The sequence below is a fragment of the Pseudochaenichthys georgianus genome, chromosome 18 (assembly GCF_902827115.2).
Source record: "Pseudochaenichthys georgianus chromosome 18, fPseGeo1.2, whole genome shotgun sequence".
Taxonomy (NCBI): domain Eukaryota; kingdom Metazoa; phylum Chordata; class Actinopteri; order Perciformes; family Channichthyidae; genus Pseudochaenichthys; species Pseudochaenichthys georgianus.
The window spans coordinates 11,983,324-12,003,379 of record NC_047520.1 but is presented as its reverse complement, the minus strand read 5'-3'; the positions used below and the strand labels follow the sequence as shown (position 1 = coordinate 12,003,379).

Sequence of the window (20,056 nt, the reverse complement as noted above, 5' to 3'; positions counted from 1 at the left end):
AATCATTCATCGTTATGAGGGATATGTTTGTGTGTATCCAACTAAATGCACTGATGAGGAGCATGCCTTATTTGTGCTGTTTTTCTCCCTTTATGGTGATGAGCTCTTGGACCCACTGTTTTGTCTACATAATTGCCCGTGGAAACGTTGGAGGGTGTGGGCAGTCATTAGCAAATAATAGCTGCAGTGCACCTGATGGTTATATCTGAAAGTGTGTGACTCATTAGTAATTGTTCAATTTTGCCATACAGTGTAGTGTATATAATTAGGTTCACAGCTAGCTGAGGATAGGCTCTGCTTTCATCTGTGATATCATTATTTGAGGCAGCTGTGACCGTACTTCAGGCCATTATTTGTGTAATTGTATCCTTTATCTATAGTTGTCGATATGGGACTGTATATCATTTATTTCTTTAATTGCAATTGATTATACATGTTTTTCTTGAAATCCCTCGCTGGTTTATCAGGTTTACACACATTTTCTTCCACCAAACTATTTTTCACATCTCCGAAATATTGACACAGGAAAGTGGAGTATACTTTTCACAGCATTTCCAGGACCTCCCTCTCGCTTCCTCGCCCAGGGTGAAATAGCCTTCTCCAGCCGGAGTGGGGCGTGTCTCTGTGGGCGGCTTCCTCAGTGCGGTGCCGCTGCTGATGCTGCTGTGTCTCTTCCAGTGGATGCAGGTAGAGATGCGTCAAATCCCCCAGAAGCACACAGAAGCATCCGCTAAACAGAACCTCCACAATAAAAGCAACCGAATTACATACAAATGTAGCAGTTTTATTCTGAAAACGAATCTGAAGTCGCATGTTCTGCCGTGTGGTTGGTATTTCCAGCGGGGATGCAGGTGGAGCGAGTCGGCCAGGACTCACATCTGTCTTGAAGGAGAGAGGGGGTAAAGAAAACCTTCGATCTGGTCTCCTCTACGCTCTGGATAAAAAAAAAGAAACAAAGAAGCGTGAACTGCTACAGATTTATCCAGGGATCTTTACAAACCTCCCCAAGACTGGAGGATATTATCCTTGCAGGAATTGCTGCAAAACACAAGTAAGGACTTTTCTCTTCTTTTCTGTGACTACATATTTCTGTGGGGGGATTTCTCACTCTATACTAAAGCCGTACACATGATGACAGGTGAAGTCAATGGAAAATGTCTTAGAATTAGACTTATCATAATATACCAATTATTAACAATTGTTTGTTCCACTGAGAGGGAGCCAGCAGCAAACGATGCGTAATGGGTCAATATTTGGAGGAGATTTGGGAAGCGAGTGGATTCGTGTTCTGCTGTTTGTTTTCTGCGGTTCTGGGAGCAGACACGTTGCATTCGGTGTGATGGACGTCTATGTTTGAAGCCACGCGTGACAGAGTGTGGGAATTCAGGAACAAAATATCACAGAGTGATCTCTGAAAGTCAGTTTTGCTGTAAAATGTGGATTTATTTACGGAGACGACTTGACTTAGTTGTGAAAGGGTTATTATTCCAGCTTCCGACACTCGGGTATCGTTTTATTTCAACAGCTCCCGTTTAGATGTGTTTCTCTAAATTGTAGACACACAGTGTAGTCTGTTGATAATACAGTACATGGTCTAATTTTCACACACACAGCATGATTACTTGCACACGTACTTCTCCTTGACTCCAAATCCCTGAATTAAAAATGTTGCTGGATTGTAGAGTCGATCATGATTTTGCCAACATCGCCCTAGTTTATCATTAATTATATACAACTAATGTATATTTTGCTATAATAGAAGCTTTTTGATGCGGGGAATTAGGCCACCGGAGGGTATACTTTCTTTACTGGACAGCTGCATTATAATTGGGTGCTGGAGGGCAGCCTGTCTGGTCTGACCCTCTGTGGTGTTAATGCTCTCCGATAAGTGTTTATCTCTAAGTTAAGGTGAACAGCACGACGTGGTAAAATGCGTACAGGACAGTACGTATATATTTGGGGGCTTTATGTTGCGCCGAGTCCTGCTGCAACTGTATGCAGCGACTCCTGCGCCACCGTGTCGCCAAACGCCCACTGGGGCGCGTAACGGTGTCTCTACACAAAATCCCCGAACGAGAGGAAATGTAACAAGGACTACAAGCCGGTAGTTCACTGATTATGTGATACCAGTCGGGTAGTGGGTTTAGTTGTGCTAACACTAATGAAACAGATTGATGTAGGTAAGGTTAGTTCAGCGGCGCAGGGATGGGAGGAGAGGAGGAAAGCGGACACCACATACGCGTCTGTGGAAACGCTGAGCTACTCTCCCTTTTTATACAGAAGATGTGTTCAGTTTTTCAGAATAAATACGAGACTGCTCGCTTAATTTTTCATAAATATTTGCATTTTGATCACTAAAATCACTTATCATACTTTCTTGATAGACAGTGTAAATGTCAGGAATTCACTTTTTTTTTAAATTCTTCTTAGATTTTTTTATAGTTAAGTGTGCATTTTGATGAAAAGTCTCCCAGCTGCGAATGACTGCCATGAACTAATTGGTTGAAGAGGAACATATAAAACAGTATGGATTATTTGCTGAAGCACACACTGGAAAAGGTAGTGCTTATTGAGTTTTCTGTCCTCTTAATGCAAATCAAGCCCTGTACAAGCGAGGTGATTTGACTCATTTCCTTTGACATGCCAGACATGTGTGCTCTCATAAAGCCAGGACTCTGTTGGAAGACTCCACTGACACTTGATCAATGGATCAAAACTACATGTTGTTGCCCAGTGGGTACATGCATAGACATTTATCTGAAGAATTACATCACCAATATTACTTTTCCTGAGCACATCCGTTATTAGCCAAAAAATACCAACTATCAGTCTGGTTTAGACAATGGCTCTGGAAATACCAAGTAGCTTCTCCTCTTTATAATAATACAATAGGAGACAGAAAGTGGGCCCATACATGATGCCAGTTTTGTTCTCCAAGCTTTCAGTGTACTTCATGAAGGGTGCTTAACATTGCTTTTTTGGGTTGAGATGACTTATAATAATTGCAAATTCCCCTGCAATTTGAATAATTTCTCCAGACCTTTTCACTGTTCGCTAGCGGTGAGTGCAAGAAGTGGATTTGAGGTCCCGTGCTTCTCTTTGTGTTCGCTCATCCCTGTGACATTAGGCTCCTAACAACTCTTCCTGCATACTAAATCTCCAGCGTTTCAACTCAAATGCCATCATGTTGGGTCATCAGCATGCCATTTGAACACTGCGGAATAACAACGCCTTTTCAAATGCATACTTTGAGCTGTTGTAAATGTGTGTTGTGCATTTCTGTATATTGAATCTGAAGAGGCACTGGATCTAATGATGGAGCTCGATTTATAAGATATTCAGTCTCATGCCGGGTATATTTAGGCCAAGCACAGCCTGTGAAGCAGCTGTCAGATTGCAAGCATCAGTCAGAAACTCTATCCTTTCGCAGGTCAGTGTTTTGAGCAGCTGTCATCTTCCCCTGACAGAGAGCCGAGACACTCTTGTCTTCTATCTCACCTCTATCAAAACATTGGCCCTCACACCCTCCCCACGCCCCTCCCCACGCCCCTCCCCTCCCCGCCCCGTGGCACCCCTCCAGTTCACCGCCCCAGAGACCGAGGGATTGAACATTGTAAGAGAAGAGAATCAGAATGGGCAATCTTCCTGTAATCCCTCGCAAGGAGGCAAAGAGAGCAATCGGCCTCATTAACTCACTCTTCTGCCGCTTGCCGTCTGGCCCTCATCCATCTTCCCGTCCAGCATCCACCCGCAGAGTGGGAGAGAAGAGAGGTTAAAGGAGCTTAGGGGAGCTATAAGGAAGACAGACACTTTCCCTTGCATAAAAAAGAGGAAGGAATGTGATAGAAAGATTTCTCCCTACTCCTCCTAACTCCTTCCATTTTAGCTGTGGGTGCCATTATGAACAAGACGTGCCCCGGTAGCGCTTTTGTCTTGCCCTTCAATCTCCCTTTTTTTCTTTTGATTAAGCAGTTGCTGCGTCGAGGTAGAACAGCCTATGATGGACAGCTGGATTGAAAGACCGCTTTTTGTGTCTGAGTGATTGCATGGAATGATGTGTGAGAGAAAGGAAAGGGGTGGTGGAAAGATAGAGGGAAGGGATACAGTATGGCCCATCGATCTGATCGAGTTACGCCCTTTCCTCCTGTGTGGCCTCACCGGTAGGATATCGTGTCTAGATTTGTACTAATATGAGTCATTCTAGCAGGATACTTATTATTGAGGATGTCAGTACATCTCCTGTCATTCTGTCGGCGCCAGAGAAAAAGGGCTCAACATTGATGCGTGATAGCAGCAGTTGGGTTTAAAGCTCTCTGCGCAGCTTTAAACAACTTGCCTTTGGCTTTCTAATTGAGAAGTAGTTGAGAGACGTGAGTGTTTTTGCCACATACTCTACTGTATTCCGCAAAGATTGGGTCATGAATTCATGGGCGCTCGCACGCACTTTTGAATCTTGGATGAGGGCTTTTTTTCTCTCTCAAACAGTTGAAAGTAATGGAATCCCAGCCTCCTTTTTAAAAATCAGAGTAACCCACAAAAAGCAGGCCAATGAATTAATGAAGATGTTCGCCGTAGCCTCCAGTGGTTAGATTTGAAATATTTGCATTTCCATATTTTCAGCTCAGCTTGATATTCCTAAAGAGAATAAGGGAGTATCAATAATAGAGGGATAAAACAGGCATTTTGTAATGTGAGTATCTTGTCTCTTTTTGGCCTCACCTCAAATATCATCTCCCTCGGGTGTCACCCAACTTCGACTTGGGAGGATTTTGGGCTGGAAAGTTGATCAGGACCGGTTTATGTTTCAAGTGTGAGACATATCTCCTTAGCACCCGCCAGTGAGCTGTTTAACCCACGTAACTCCAGTGCAACGGCAGCTGCTGTTTCTCAGGTTTCAAAATATCACCCCAGACTCCCTACCTCCCCCCTTGAGAGGGCACGTTCTGGACAAAGCAAGCTGACATTAACATTCTGTTGAGGATGATGTATCGTGTTCACCTGCAAGACCTGAAGTCCTTCTTCTCTAAGTTTGTTGGAAACAGTAGTGTTTTTTAGAGACTCATGTGGCTTTGTGTCATCATCCACACGAAGACATCTTTGTCTGTCCAAAACACGGAGACAACAACAAAGTCGTAAATCGAGATGGCGCTAATATCATCCGCAGGTGTCGGAAAGGTGTCGGGGACGTCTTCTGGAAAGAGTCACGTACTTCCTTCACGCCACTGTTGCTCTTTGCCCCATGAGGTATTCAGGAGACAACAAGTATGTGTCCTCTCATAAATATCGACAACCTGAAATGCCCTGTGTCCTCCTATCATTGGAAGAGGCAGCTGCAAGGTCGTCCACAGTGCAGAGTCACACATAGTATCAGTGCATTAAAACAACCCATAAAAAGGAGACAACTTGTATTTTCTCCAACAGTATCCATTGTGGCATATGCTAACATGTGGTTAGCTGTGAAATGATTCTATTTCAAACTGGAGCAGGTTGCATAACATGGAATATGGGACACAAAAAGCCAACATAAGAGTGTTATGCTCATAATTGAAGAGTGGGTGTTAGTTACTAATCCTTATACTGTGGGATATCACTCATCCAGCACTATTTCTAGTTGTGCATAATCATACAATGTGTTTGCATAATACTTCCATATCTAGCTAAACAATAGCAGTTGCTAAGCGCTGGACTTGACCAGTGTCACTTACTTGTTTGGACAGAGCCATTTGCAATCAAATAAAAGCTAATCCCATGATAAGCCTTTTTGTCTCTAGAGGAATGTTTAATGGATTCTTTCTCTGGTCAACAAAGCATGTCATGAGATTATCCACCTGAAAAATAGACAGCATTTTTAAAACTGTAGTAAATATAGAAAGTATAGAAAGCTCAGTCATTACTTTTTAATTGTGTTCCCTATACTAACACAGCATATAAACTGTAGTTAACACCATGGACATACGGCGTCGTCAGCCCCACATGCAATGAATGTTTTGCCACTGTTTTTGTTTCTTTCTTTTAAACTCCTCTTCCAAACTCCTTAGCTGACTGAGCAAAGCTGTAAAATATTGCTCACTGTGTGGAACTCTTAAGAGAATTGCTGTGCTCCACCGCACTTTATTCCTCTCCCAGAAATCCATGAGGCTTTTGTCTCTCCTGTCATACAGGAATGTATTTCCAAAGAACCACCCCTGCAGCAAAATCAATACCAGTTGTCCAAAGTTGAGACGTACATGGTAAAAACTGTCAACCGCACAACTCCAATATCGGCTATTTCCAATATCAGAATGCACCTGTTCCTATGGCTCTATTCACCGGCTGGAATTAAGTCTGGATGGCCCCCACCTGTTGGGAGAATAGAGCCACAGGGGGCACTCTGGGGCTGATGGAGGTCAAGATACTGAGAGACTGTCTACTGTTACGACCGCGGCCACACTCAGCCTCATCACGGCGTCACTTTACCTGCCAGGCAATGGAGAGGGTTGCCTATTCTGCGGGCCACAATGGCCACTTCACCGCTAAGAGGGAAAGGCTTTGGCGGGGCACAATGGGTCCTTTTTAGAGAGTTGGGGCATGCCTGCATTGGGTTTGTGCAGCCAGCGTACCTTCGTCAGCCTTCTCTAGTAACGGATACCATGGCTCTTTGTTTGCAGACAGCCACAGGGCAGAGAGTGGGAATAGCCACCATTTATCCCATAGAACTCTCTCGTGGAGCGCTCTCAGCAGTCAAGGACATAGGTTGAGCAGGAAGGGTCAACCAATTGTACAGCACCATTCTCTCAGCTGTAATGAGCCAGGAATAGACAAGCACAATTGAGCGATGACTGCTGTCACCATTTTGGGATTCAACAGAGAACATAAGAATGAAATGGGTACTGGAATTCAATCACATTCAGCTTTATTGTATTTTTTATAGTTGTTATGTATCTTGTTTTGATGCACTAACTGTAGTTCTTCCACATTTACTTGGCTTTTTGGCGGAGGTACAAATTGAAGGTTTGATAGCTAAGGTGTTAATTTTTGTTTGTACCATATGTCCCGTTACAAACATTAGTTTTAATGGCTTCTCTTGTGTCGATGCAGCTTTTCTTTGCCATCTTCCTCTTTGTCAGGGCCATATGAGGCCTGTGTCACATTTGCCACTTTGGTTGCCACTTTCACAGTTTGAAGGGGAAAAGCAGAGACGTGAAGGCTGAGTGTTTCTAATTGATGGTAAGAGGAAAAGAGGGGGAGGACGGGGGCGGAGAGAGAGGGAGAGCAGAGTCGCAGACAATCCGTCCGTCCCTCCATCTCAGTCCAGCCATTTCAATCCAACCATCAATCCAGAGCTTTAGTGAGACTTGCTGAGTGACTGCTCTGATGCAGTGCAGACTTTTCCTTCGTCTTTTGGACCACGTCCCTTGCCGTACCCGGATATTCATAGCTGTTTAGTGCACTGTTGTTGCATACGTTTTTCTGCTACACTTTCATATTTCTTATTCACAACCATGCGCAATACGCGTATTTACTACGTGTTCGATTTTAACATCATAATGAAAACATATGTTTTAAAGCAGTGCTTCTCAAAGTGTGGTCCGCGGACCACTGGTGGTCCGTGAGCGCCCCCTAGTGGTCCGTGCGTATATTGGTAACATTTCACATTCAAGTTTTCCGCACTCTCGCGGGAATATCTCCGCAATGGAGCAAGCTTAAGTTTCACCTTCGATTGCATGATATAGCCCAGTGCAACACCTTCGTCACACATGTTGCCACCTGTTTGTACCAATTTCTGGCGATTTGTAATCTATTCTAGAAAAACCATGTGTTTTTTTTATATTTGTGGAGTTGTGTTTTTTTATTGGTTAAGTGGTCCTTGGTATGAAAAAGTTTAAGAAACACTGTTTTAAAGCAATGTACCTTGTTTGATCAACTCTAAAACAAATATAGCCCAATAGTGACACAGTACATATTTTATTTATTTATACATTTCCCAGAGAAAAAAAGGAACAACACATGACTGGAAAGATTGGATATTGGACGGGTTAAGTGCAGTGCTAAAAAAATAGCACTTACGTCACTGATACTAAGCTCTATTGGTGTTATATAACATATAACATTGTCATAGTCAATATCTTATTAACGAATCAGTATATTATTGTTTAATTTCAAATGTCGGAAGATGTCCAAAGCTGTAGCCTCTTGCCCAGATATGAAATAAGCTCCGATCTGATTGTTTTGGGATCGGAGCCTCTTGCCATTAATGCTGCTGATTGCGGGGGTTTAGCACTCACAGGGGTTCCAAGTCTCCCTTTCTCTCCTTTCTCTCCGTCTCTCTTCCATTTTTCCAAAGGAGCAGTCCAGGGTTTATCAGTGTCACACCATTTGGCATGGTATTTCGGGACTGGCGTGCATGTATTGTGCCTCCCTCCAATTCCGCAGCAAGTCCCTAGAATAACTAAGATTTGACATTGCCCCTGGTGTATAGCAAGCTGTAAAAGGTGGGACACGGTGCCACATATTGTATCAGCAGCAGGGATGCAGAGTGGGGTTATGACTTGTTGCTTATTTACCTTTTTTTATGACATTCAGATGCACAATACAGGATTTCTTAACATGTATAGGTTAGGTTAGGTTTCATATATCAAATCTCTGTGGCAGTTCCTCCTAAACACAGGTGTATACAATTTGACCTTCTCAGAACAAATTAGACAAGAAAAACAGTTGGGTAATAGTGTCCACTATTCAGTAAGAGGAAAGATCAATATCATCCAAGTGAATAGCTTCCAGGCTGACAGGGAATCAACAGAGAAAACAAGATGGTAGGAAACCAGCAGAGCTCTTAGGTCATCCAGAGCACAGATGCTGTGTTGAAAGTCGGCCCCACCAAAAACCTATCAAACTTCTTCAGAGTATTATCGATCGAGAGCTCTCTCTCTTGCCAAGCCATTTTCTCCAAGGATCTGCAAGGCGGGCACTTTGCTCCGGTTACCCACTATTCACTCACTAACCGTGCTCTGCCATCAGCCGTGAATCTATAAGACTTAGTCACACCTGTGTAGCCCGGGGCAAGCCAATGAGGACAGAGCGAGCGTGTTGTTCTCTCCTCTTACATTAATGTCTCCATCTCCTTCTTTGTTGCCAGGGAGGGAAAGACACATGACGTCCCTGCCTTTCTCAAAGTGCAGAGGTTTTGATAATTACCAGGTTTTTTTCGACATTTGCAAAATGATCAAACTCATCAATATTTAATGGCAGAAGACATCAGTATTGTTTTGTTTGTTGACTGAATATATTGAATGTGAGAATGGAGATTCCTGTTGAGAAATTCAATTAATTTATCATGATGGCTGCATAATTAATTATACATCTGGATTTTTATTATATATGGATTGCCACAGGAAAGCAATGTTCACTCCAACCCAATGTGATCATAAACATCATACTATTCGTGTATATAAAGTATATAGCCTTGCAAATCAATGCTACACCTCACAAGCTCAGTCTCTGCCATGGCATTTAAATCAGAGCAGCAAACACTTCAAACTGTTTGAGCACAATAGATGTGTGCTGGAATAATCAGTAAAATATGGGCCGTGTAAAGAAGCTGATGTGACTCGTAACATCTTGTGAACAACAATTTAAACTACAGCAGGTGTAATAAATCACAGATATAAAAGAAAATAAATGCTTTTGGCTAACACTTATTTCTTTAGCTTACATTTATTCCAAAAATGAATTCTGTAAAAAGTATAACTTTGTATTACAGCTGCCATGTTTTGTACAGATTGAAATTCAGAAGATACGTCAAATATCAGCCAGTAAGTTTAATCATCCGTCAGTTGCAGAAAGCATTTACATTGATATCTGGGTGAAGGGGAACAACTCTGAATCAGCAGACTCTCAAAGAAAAGGCCTAGCTCAAGGCTTGAACCTTTTCAGACCACAATGGGTTGTATAGAAACACGAAGACAATGTTCAGCAAAGCCCTATCAAATTGTTGTGTGCGTCAAAGACAAGCCTGACCCAAACATCGCATATCATTTCCTTAATATTGTTGCTTTATTCATCTTTGCTCATTTCCCCTCACTCCACTACTTACAGTTTAACGCTTAGTGTCTGCTCTGAGCATTCCAGTAACCTTGTCATTAAGTGCTTGTGGCATATCCCACAGTGCATTGCCACCTCCAGCCTATCCGGTTCAGAGTGGGACAGCTGAACCGGAAACAATGGGTGCAAGATGCACTGTGGGATAGACCGTGAGGACTCAATGACCATCAAGGAAGGACAGGCCTTATGCACACGGCCCATTGGCACACTTCAGCACCACATACTTCACAGGCAGCTCCCAGCACTGCCACTGTGTTGTGAGCGGCTGTGGATTCAGCATGACGGACAGTTCTCTGTTCGCATGCATTGTTTCTGCTCACGCACACTGTGCCCTGTTTTTTCTTTATTCGGATGGTAATGACTTGAGTTGGATGTTATGGGTGTTCAAAGATGTAGTTAGCAACAAGTCATTAAGCCCAAGCATGCTTATTACCAGTTAGTTGGATCATGGTAAAGACACTAATTTGTCTGGATGCAACCTCTTTTTAAGATTTATAAAAATGTAAAAAAAGCATTGACAATGAATATTATTTTAGGTGAGGGCATGCAAATCATTAAGATACCTTTTCATGTAATTATTTTTCAAAATAAGAGTGCACTCTAAAATAACCAAACGAGCACGATGAGACTAAATAGGATTCATTTGGTCAGAAAACCGCATTAATTACACTTTTTTCTCCACAAAACCCACACGGGTAAATCAGCTAACCTTGACTTTTACAATGACTTTTGTATTACAATACAATACAACTTTATTTCTAAAGCACTTTAAACCTCCAGACCAAAGTGCTGTACAGGCAAATAGTTGTAATTGTATTGCACAAAACCTTTCAGTTTCTACTAGTAGCTCACCACAAGAGATGCTGCCTCACCCTGGTCACCCATGCTGCACACATGCTCTATACATGGTGTAGTTCATGATTTAAACTCCATTTCTGTAGAAAAGTCAATACTTTTAACATTTTTAAAATCAATTTTCTCTCTGAAGCTTTCAAAGGTAGCTTCTAACAAATAGCAGGTAGATGTAGGAGAGCACATATATCAATAATGAATTACATGTAGACTATTAATCGTGTTACAAAACTCCTAACATCGATTGGCTCAGTGCAAACTGTTGCACTCATATTTCATCCTTGCCATTCTGCAGAACCTGAAACCAACCTTTGAAACAGGAATCTTTTCACCGAGTCAATACAGCAATAAGGGACCGGAAAATATCTCCACTATGTTACAATCAAGCTGCATTAACACTCTCTGTACTTCACTTCCTGTCGCACACTTCGGTTTGTTTGGCAGTGTTTTCTTCCACAGTTATAATGTCAGGAATTGTATTCATGGGATCGACAAGCACTGTTTATGTTAATCACCTTTTGCATACATCTTTTTCACATCCTAGGTTAGATTGAGAATATTAGAAGACCAGCTAGTATTTGGAGTGTGTTCCTTTAATTTACTTCCTCCTAGCAGTGCATTTCTTTTATCAATATTGTATACAAATAAAAATAAAAAGTATGTAAATGAAAACTGTAGGCTTCCGGTGGTCCATTCTGTCGGTAAACAGGGTTATTCAGTCAGCAGCCTTATTCATAGCAGCAGGGAAACTCAATTGCATATCAAAGGTATAAGTAAACAGTCTGACAGTGGCGTACTCCGTGCACGTAAACAGAGCGTGTGCCGAAAGCAGAGCCACGCTGCTGAGTCATGGCTGTGGACACTTATTGTCCTCAGCCAATTCTTCCTCCACTCCCCAATCTCTTCTCCAGACAATCGTTTTTCGAGGGAGTGGGAGTGGGAACCTTGGGTAGCTCCAGACCCTGGACTTCTGCTCTCTCCTGCTGCCTCTTCCCACGTGTTGTGAGTGAGAGTGTGTATCGTAGAGGCGGTGTGTCCTCTGAGTTAGTGTGCAGAGCTCCCTGTGGAATGACTGGTGCCCTAGCTTGTGTATGAAGAGTTAGAGGTGTGCATGTGTGTGTGTCTTAGTATTTGTTTGTGTGCTCATGGTATTTGAATGGCGCATTTTAAAAACTGTTTTCAATATTTGTCTGTCTTCTGCCTCTACCTTTCCCCCCCATCCTTTTGTATTCTGATTCTGGCTTGGTGCAGACATTGTTTACCTTCTTGACAGTACTTACAATATTTTCTATCAACTGCTGTTGCAGAAATGAATGGCAGTTCTCAGGAAGTAAACAACCATGAAGCGACTCAGGCAGCCTTTTTCTAAAGACAAAGGTTGTTTATTTGTGTGTATGTGTGGACTGGGGATGGCTTAAGCTGCCATTTTTATTAATTATTGGCTTGTGTGAAGCCAGTGGGAAGGGCTTGTGGCTCTTGTGGGAAAGCACTGCTATGATTACGTCTGATTTACAGCCCTCGGCTTTCCTAATAATGACTGTAGGACTTCCTCCTCCCCCCCACCTCCTCTTACCCCCTTGTCCTTTCATCCTTACCCGACTCTTCTCTTACTTGCAGCATTTCTTTTCTTCGTCGTGTTTTTGTACTTTTTTTCAAACCAAGCCAGACTTGAAACCAGCATAACAGAGGCTTAAGGAGAGAACTGCTGACTGGAGCCCTTTGATGTTTGGTGCTGCGGCGTCTTGCGTCAGGTAATGTTGTAAATGTAGTGATGAGGTCATGTTAAGCCCAAGCCCCTCAGTGCACTCAAGGTAGCTGCGGAAAATCTATGTAAGCTCTTTTGAAGTGCATACATTTTGTCTGACCACATGTGCAATTTTGGAAGATTTTCAGTCAAATAAACACTGTAAGGGATTTATGTAGTACATTGTGAAAGCAGTTGTGCTCAGTATGCATTTGTGTGTGTGTGTGTGTGTGTGTGTGTGTGTGTGTGTGTGTGTGTGTGTGTGTGTGTGTGTGTGTGTGTGTGTGATTGTGTGTGTGTAAATGTGATCAAATGTATCTTAGTTGACATCAAAATACAAAGGGATGTCTTAAGTATCCATCATGCAGGATTTAAATACATTTTAAAACTGTGTGTCGGCAAGAATGATCACATCCTTTAGATCAGTGTTTCTCAAACTTTTTCATACCAAGGACCACTTAACCAAAAAAAAAACACTCGCGGACCACCTAACTCCACAAATATCCAAAAACACATCATTTTTACAAATCGCCTGAAAATGGTACAAACAAGTGGCAACATGTGTGATGAAGGTGTTTATGTGGGCTATATCATGCAATCGAAAGTGAAACTTAAGCTCGTTCCATTGCGGAGATATTCCCGCGAGAGTGCGAAAAACTGAAATACATTTATTTATTTCAAATGTGAAATTTTACCAATATACTCACGGACCACTAGGGGCGCTGACGGACCACCAGTGGTCCGCGGACCACACTTTGAGAAGCACTGCTTTAGATGACCTACGTGACTTTCGAGAGAAAGTTGTATATGCATGCATTATGCATGTTGTGCAAGTGTGTGACCTGTTGATGTCCCCAGGCGCCACCTGTGACCTAAGGAAGGGTAAAATGAGTATGCTGATGGGGCAGCTAATGCCTTTCCCACCCCTACAGATGGTCCTGATAGGCCATGACATGGCGTTGGACAGCTGCTGGGTGTCACAGCAGACACACAGACACACAGAGAGAGAGGTGAGAGGGTACAAGGAGGTGAAGGCATAGGGAGCATCTATGTACACCCACAGTATGTTGTGTTTGCTCTCACAATTGTAGTGAAAGAGTTGGGGATTTCTTCTCAATCAATGCCATATCTGAGTAAGTTTCTGTGTGTGCATCTGTTAACATATAGGGCAATATGTATGCCACCAATGTGCAGCTACAAACAGTAAGAAGGGCAAAGTGTCATATAAGAGGAATGGGCAGCTTTTAATGTACGTTGTGGCTTGTTTGTGGCTACCAGGGGCAGAACAAGCACAAAGTGGATGACTATATAAAACAAAAAAACAGACAATTTGGTAAGATAGAGGAAGGAATGTATGGGAAGAAGGGGGTAAACAAAATGGCCTTTTCACTTTACACAGTAGGAGTCTCCCAGAAAAAGAAACAGCCTGAAAGACAATGAGGTTTAGTGAGGGTGCAGGGAGCAACCTGTGGTTTGACTTTGCCTCACCTTGGCTGTCAGTCAGCTGGAAGAAGGGGTCACCTGTCTCCCCCTGGTCCACTCCCTGCTGCTTTAATGAATTTACTGAGGCCTTGGGAATGGCTAATGCATTTGTTTATAGGGTAGGGAAACAGGTGGCTTAAATGTTCACCTCTAGCAGTCATTTCCTGTGGGGAAGTGAATAGCCCCTCAGGCTGGGGCTCACGTGAGATCTGGTTAAATCGTATGGGTTTGAATCCAAATCATGCCCTTAGATAGGTGTCTCTGAGGCTCTCACTCATCTCTCTTGGCCCATACTCCATCTGGAATGTTATCCTTACTGTAAGAACTCTCAGCTTCACAGGTTAGTGAAATGTCCTCCGGTATAATGCTGTAGTGAATCCTACATGTGGGTTGATGCTTTCCTCTCCACTCTGTCTGTCTTCCTCCTCCATTGTTACCAAAGCATCTCATCCCTCATTCATATGCTCCACTGATTATGCTGCGTCGAATAGGCAGCCGGTGAACTCAAGGGGAACTCAACCATAGAGTTTGGATAGTGAGCTGCAGGCTGCGAGGGCAGTTGTGGGAAGGGATGTGGAGGAGTAAGGAGATTGCAGCTATTACCCATTTCCTTTAGCGTGCGTAGAGGGCACGGAATATGCCTCAAGATGCAACGTGAGCAGGAACGTATCACACATAGTCATGTTCACGACCAGGGTGAGAGGTGAAGCAAACACAGACAGAGAAACAGAGGGACTGAAGCTTGAGATAGAGACCTGTAGCTCATGGCATGGCTTTCACAACCCTTCAGGCCTTTTCCTTGCCTCTTATTCCTGAGAGTGGAGGGCAAGGGACCGGGTATGTCAGAGCTAGCTGTAGGCTGTAGCCTGAAATTGCAAATAGATATATTTCATATTTCCCTGACTGGCTCAGTGAGATTAAAAAAAAAGGCATGTAACCATTTTCTGATTTTATTCTTTTTATTTCAAATGTTTTCCCTCACGCACAGTGGAGCTCTTAAAATATGCATTGGTTCAAGTTGAGTAATACAATTGACGAGATTGACTTTGACAAGATGGACTGAGAGCACCCTGCGGATGTATGAGAATATAACAGAGTTGCAGAATTATGGACAGATTTTTCTGTATGACAAGTATGTCAACATTTAATGGCAAATATACATTTAAATGTATCATTTGATCAGCAACAGGCACTTAAGGGAATTGTTACAAAAAAGAAGGTTTGATCCATTGCAGTCATGAACTTGTACCGACAATCTATCGACGTATGCACAATAGCCTTTGATATATATATATAAGAGGAACATTTGTTGTTAGTTACATTAGACCAAACGTCAACTTGGCAATATCATTGTGATGCTATAGCTAGCTGGCTAGTAGCTGTGATGGTAAATGTCAACATGTGTGACCCCGTCCCCTACCACCCTCCCAGTCCCAACTATGGTACAGCCCTAATTTTACCTGACGTCTCGAGACAGTGGTTAATCTGTCTTGATTTTGCACGTGCACTGTTGTTTGGGAGAAGTGCTACAGAATTAAAATAAGATACACTGCGGAGGATTGCGAAAGTCAATCAGTAACGGATATATTATGTACAGTAGGCGACAAGTGCGAAAGGTTCGGTGTTAAAGGTCGAAGTTAATGAAACATGGCGTTTGTGAAAACGGAGCCGGAGGATGTCAAAAGTGCAGCATGTCGTCAAACTGGTGAGTGTTAAATGATCAAGTCCTCTGCTTGTATCCAGTACAACTTTAAACAAACTTGTGTTTTTGTTATAATTCGCAACTTGGGTTGTGGGGTAATAGAGAAAACATTTTTTTTTTCCATGGAGGTTTCAAGGTTGGTAGTTGTTAGTTTAAAAGCACCATTTAATATTTAGATTATTTCTCTTTCTCAATCAAAATGGAACTGTATGAAATAAAACGGCACATTTGTCTTGTAGTAAATAAAAAGGGATCACTGTGAACGTGACTTATGATAGATCCAATGGGGATACTGAATGGCGGTTCCGATTGATCTCAATCAGTAAGGCATTACGCAGACCCAACGTTTCGTTGCTCTGATTGGCTGTGGGTCTGACTCTATTCAAATTGCATTCGGAGGCATTTTGATCTGACCGCGGCCGCGCTGATATTATAACGCCAGAGAATTTCCACGTATAAAACTCCCCCACTCCTTAGACCAGGGATGGGCAACTTGGATGGTGGTGGTGGGGGCCACATCATTTATGTACTGGCCACCAGGGGGCCGGAGATTCACTTGGAACACACACACACACATTCCATGTATTGTATGTAATTATTAACAAATATACTAAGTCTGACATCTTCATTGACATTTTACAATCTTTCAGGGAACATCCTCTTATAAGCTCACTAAACGAATATCAGTTCACAGAAATGTTATTTAATTTTTACAAGTGGCATGTTTGTATTGGACAGGTTATTTAACAGAGGAATACAACTATTTTAAACTATTGGAAAGCATTGAAAATGTGTGTGCATTGAGATGAACCATTACGATGAGTTAACAATTGGATTGGATGTCTCACTGTGAAAGGAAACACTGTTACTGCTGTACTTTTGGAGGCAGCACATTTCTTGTGTCTGGTCAGGGGAGAGCTATGGTTTTTGTGGCAGTGAGTAATCTTAAACAATCATTTCTGCATGACATAATTTGTTTTCCCTTTGTCAATGAAAATGAATGGCACAAATTGAAAAGTACTACTTTTGGTAATTTTCTTGTAGTTGGCAGTTTAAAGAATATAGTGGTCACGATGAATGATTTCAATGTATCTTTTACACCACAAATTAAGCCAGTTGAAGAGAAAGAGAGACTAAATATATCTGCACCATTGTTGCAGTTACAATAATGCAGATTTAACTTGTGATTAACTGCTAGCTAGCTACCTTTTTGCAACACAGTGTTGGAGGTCTGTAATAATTGTTCGGAACATGTAAGTGTCTCGAAAAAAAACACAGCAGGATTTTGAGAGCATTTCAGTGCCTCAAACCTTATGGCTCAGCTGCGGTGGCTCATCGGTGATGTCATGACTGGACAAGCAACATCTTGAACATAAAACATGCCCAACAGTGCCGAATTAAAAGGTCATATTTTGTGTGTATGCTTCATTGTTTTTTTCTCTGAACTCCGGGTCATCTTACTGGTGTGTGTTATGCTGCTCTATCTCTGAGCACTGACTCTCAGCTCGCTTAGGGTACTTAGTGTTACGGCCCCTACACACGGCGGCGTGAGTTGCCGCTTCAACGCTTCTGCCCATTCACTTTGAATGGGGTGACATCACTTTTAGCCGAACTGCATTTTGGGAAGCGACGTGGAGCGTTGCTGGCAGATTTGCATAAACGGGATTTCATTGGCTGACGTACAAGCGCTAGCCAATCAAACCGCGTGTATGCTGGGAGAGACTACGCAGGTCTTTTCCTCATATTCCAAAAAATGGAGGAGAAATTAATTATAGCGGTAGTGAATCACCCGGTGCTATATGATCAGTCTCTGTTCATCTACCGGGATACAAACCGGAGGAGCCAGGCATGGAGGGAGGTGGCAGAGACAGTGGGTGGAACTGGTAGGTTTTCGCCAGTTTGGGGAGTTTATATTATATATGATATTCTGAACAAACTGTGCTGTTGTATTAGCTGTAACGTGTCTCTACTGTAGGCTAGTTTTATTATATGTACAGCACTTTGGCTCGACCAAAAATCGTTTATAAATGTTTATAAATGTGCTATATAAATAAAACTTGATTTTATATATCCAGTGTACTTAATTTTAACATTGAATGGACAGCTTGCAGGCATAGACAGTATATTTAGCCAGCATGGAATGTAGCATAAAATAGCACAATAGACATTAATGTCATAAATGTTCATCATATAAAGTGTGAATGTAAAACCTTTTATGCAAATGACAGTGATAAAGGGATTTGCTTTTCATTAATGTAGGAATAATTTAGTCAATTCTTCAAGTAGTTCAACAAATGAACTTTATTATTTCATTTCATTAGAGGCATTGTGCAGGACAAGGTGGAAGTCTTTGAGGGACAGGTTCCGGAAGGAGAAAGCTAGGGAGAAGGAGGCAAAAAGAAGCGGGGCAGGGTCGTCAGGGGGATATAAGCCCTGGCGTTTCACGGGAGTGATGGGTTTTTTAACCCCATTTCTCATTGACCGTGAGACGTCCAGCAATATGCCCCGGCAAACCCTACCTCCACCCCCCTGTACTACTCCTGACCCCAGCCAGGTGCCAGAGGATGAGAGCCAAAGCCAGCTAGATGAAAGCCTTGGTGAGACTCAGCCAGCCAGCAGCCAGCAAGCTGAGGCAGGGCAGACAGGAGAGGAGGCAGGGCAGACAGGAGAGGAGGAGGATAATGCTGAGGGCCGGGGAAAAAGGAGAAGGGGAAGGGAGATGTCCGCCTTTGAGAAAGGGTTGCTGTCAGCCATCGCTCCTGTTATCTCCATGCCACTACCTCAACCTCGTCCAGTGGTGGAGGAGGACGAGGACGAGTTGTTTCTCTGGGGCCTCTTGCCTTCATTGCGAAGGATGTCCATGGGAAAGAAGATAAGGCTGAAATTCTCTCCAAATGCAGAATTCCGCAGGCTCCCACCGTCGCTGCTCCTTCCAAAGCCTCCGACATCCACTACCCTGAAGAGGTACTGGGCATCCACGACAGCCAGCAGTACCAAGGAGTGGGTGGACTTGTAGTTGAAGTACAGGGACCCAGAATTTGCCGGAGCCTGGATCACCACGTGCTTCCCATCTATGGCACCAACACAATTCGGAAAGTTCCAGCCCTCCTGGAACCCAGCAGCGATGGCTCTCCAGTCCTCGGTCTGTGGTACCGGCATGGTCTCCTCAACCAGGGCGGTCCAGATGGCACCCGCAACCTCCCTGACAATGACAGCCATGGTTGCATGCCCGACCCGATAGCTGAATGCTATGGTCCTGTATGAGTCACCGGTTGCCAGGTACCTGAGAAAAAAATAATATACATGATTAAAAAAAAGTATATGTCCCCACACACACACACACACACACACACACACACACACGCGCACACGCACACACACACACACACACACAGACCACACACACACACACAGACCCCACACACAGACCACAGACACACAGACCACAGAGACACACACGCCACACACACAGAACCCCCCAGACCACCCCCCCCAACACACACACACACACACACACACACACACACACACACACACACACACACACACACACACACACACACACACACACACACACACACACACACACACACACACACACACACACACACACACACACACACACACACTAGGGGTTTCACCAACTAATCGACTAGTCGACTACCTTTACCACTAGTCGGCGCTGTAGGCCCTAGTCAACTAGTCGTGAAAAAAATGGAGGTAAACGAGGTGCTGCAAAATGCTCCAAAACTTGTCCGACATTCTTATGTATGGCAGTACTTCAACAAAGATGTAATCAACTCCACAGTGAAGTGTCAGTTGTGTACAGCTGTACTGAAGAACCACACAAATACATCTGCTATGCGCAACCATCTGGAGATGAGACACCCGCTGCCGACAGCTAGCACTAGCAGTAATGCTAGCACCAGTGAGCAACGGACCGTCGCAGCACAGGACAGAGGCAGACGAGCAGCAAAATAAAACGGGTCTACAGTGATGCGGATGATGAGCTACGGGATTACTGCCAGCGGACACTGCATATCCCCACAATGAATAACCCACTGGAGTGGTGGGCAGAAAACGCGCACCGCGTCCCCCGTTTAGCCAAGCTTTCGAGGAGCTACCTGGCTATTCCAGCCACAGGCACCCAGTGAGAGTGTTTTTTCCCTGGCAGGCAACACTGTCACCCGAAAGCG

The 20,056-nt window shown here is 43.4% G+C and overlaps 1 protein-coding gene across 1 annotated transcript in view; it reads left to right on the top strand.

The window, feature by feature from the left end:
- Positions 1 to 923: 923 nt before the first annotated feature.
- The window catches only part of nrxn2b (neurexin 2b), a 769,387-nt gene continuing 750,254 nt past the window's right edge, over positions 924 to 20,056 (top strand). Inside the window, 1 exon segment of the mRNA XM_071206612.1 lies at positions 924 to 1,051. The gene's annotated coding sequence lies outside the window, so the exon portion shown is untranslated.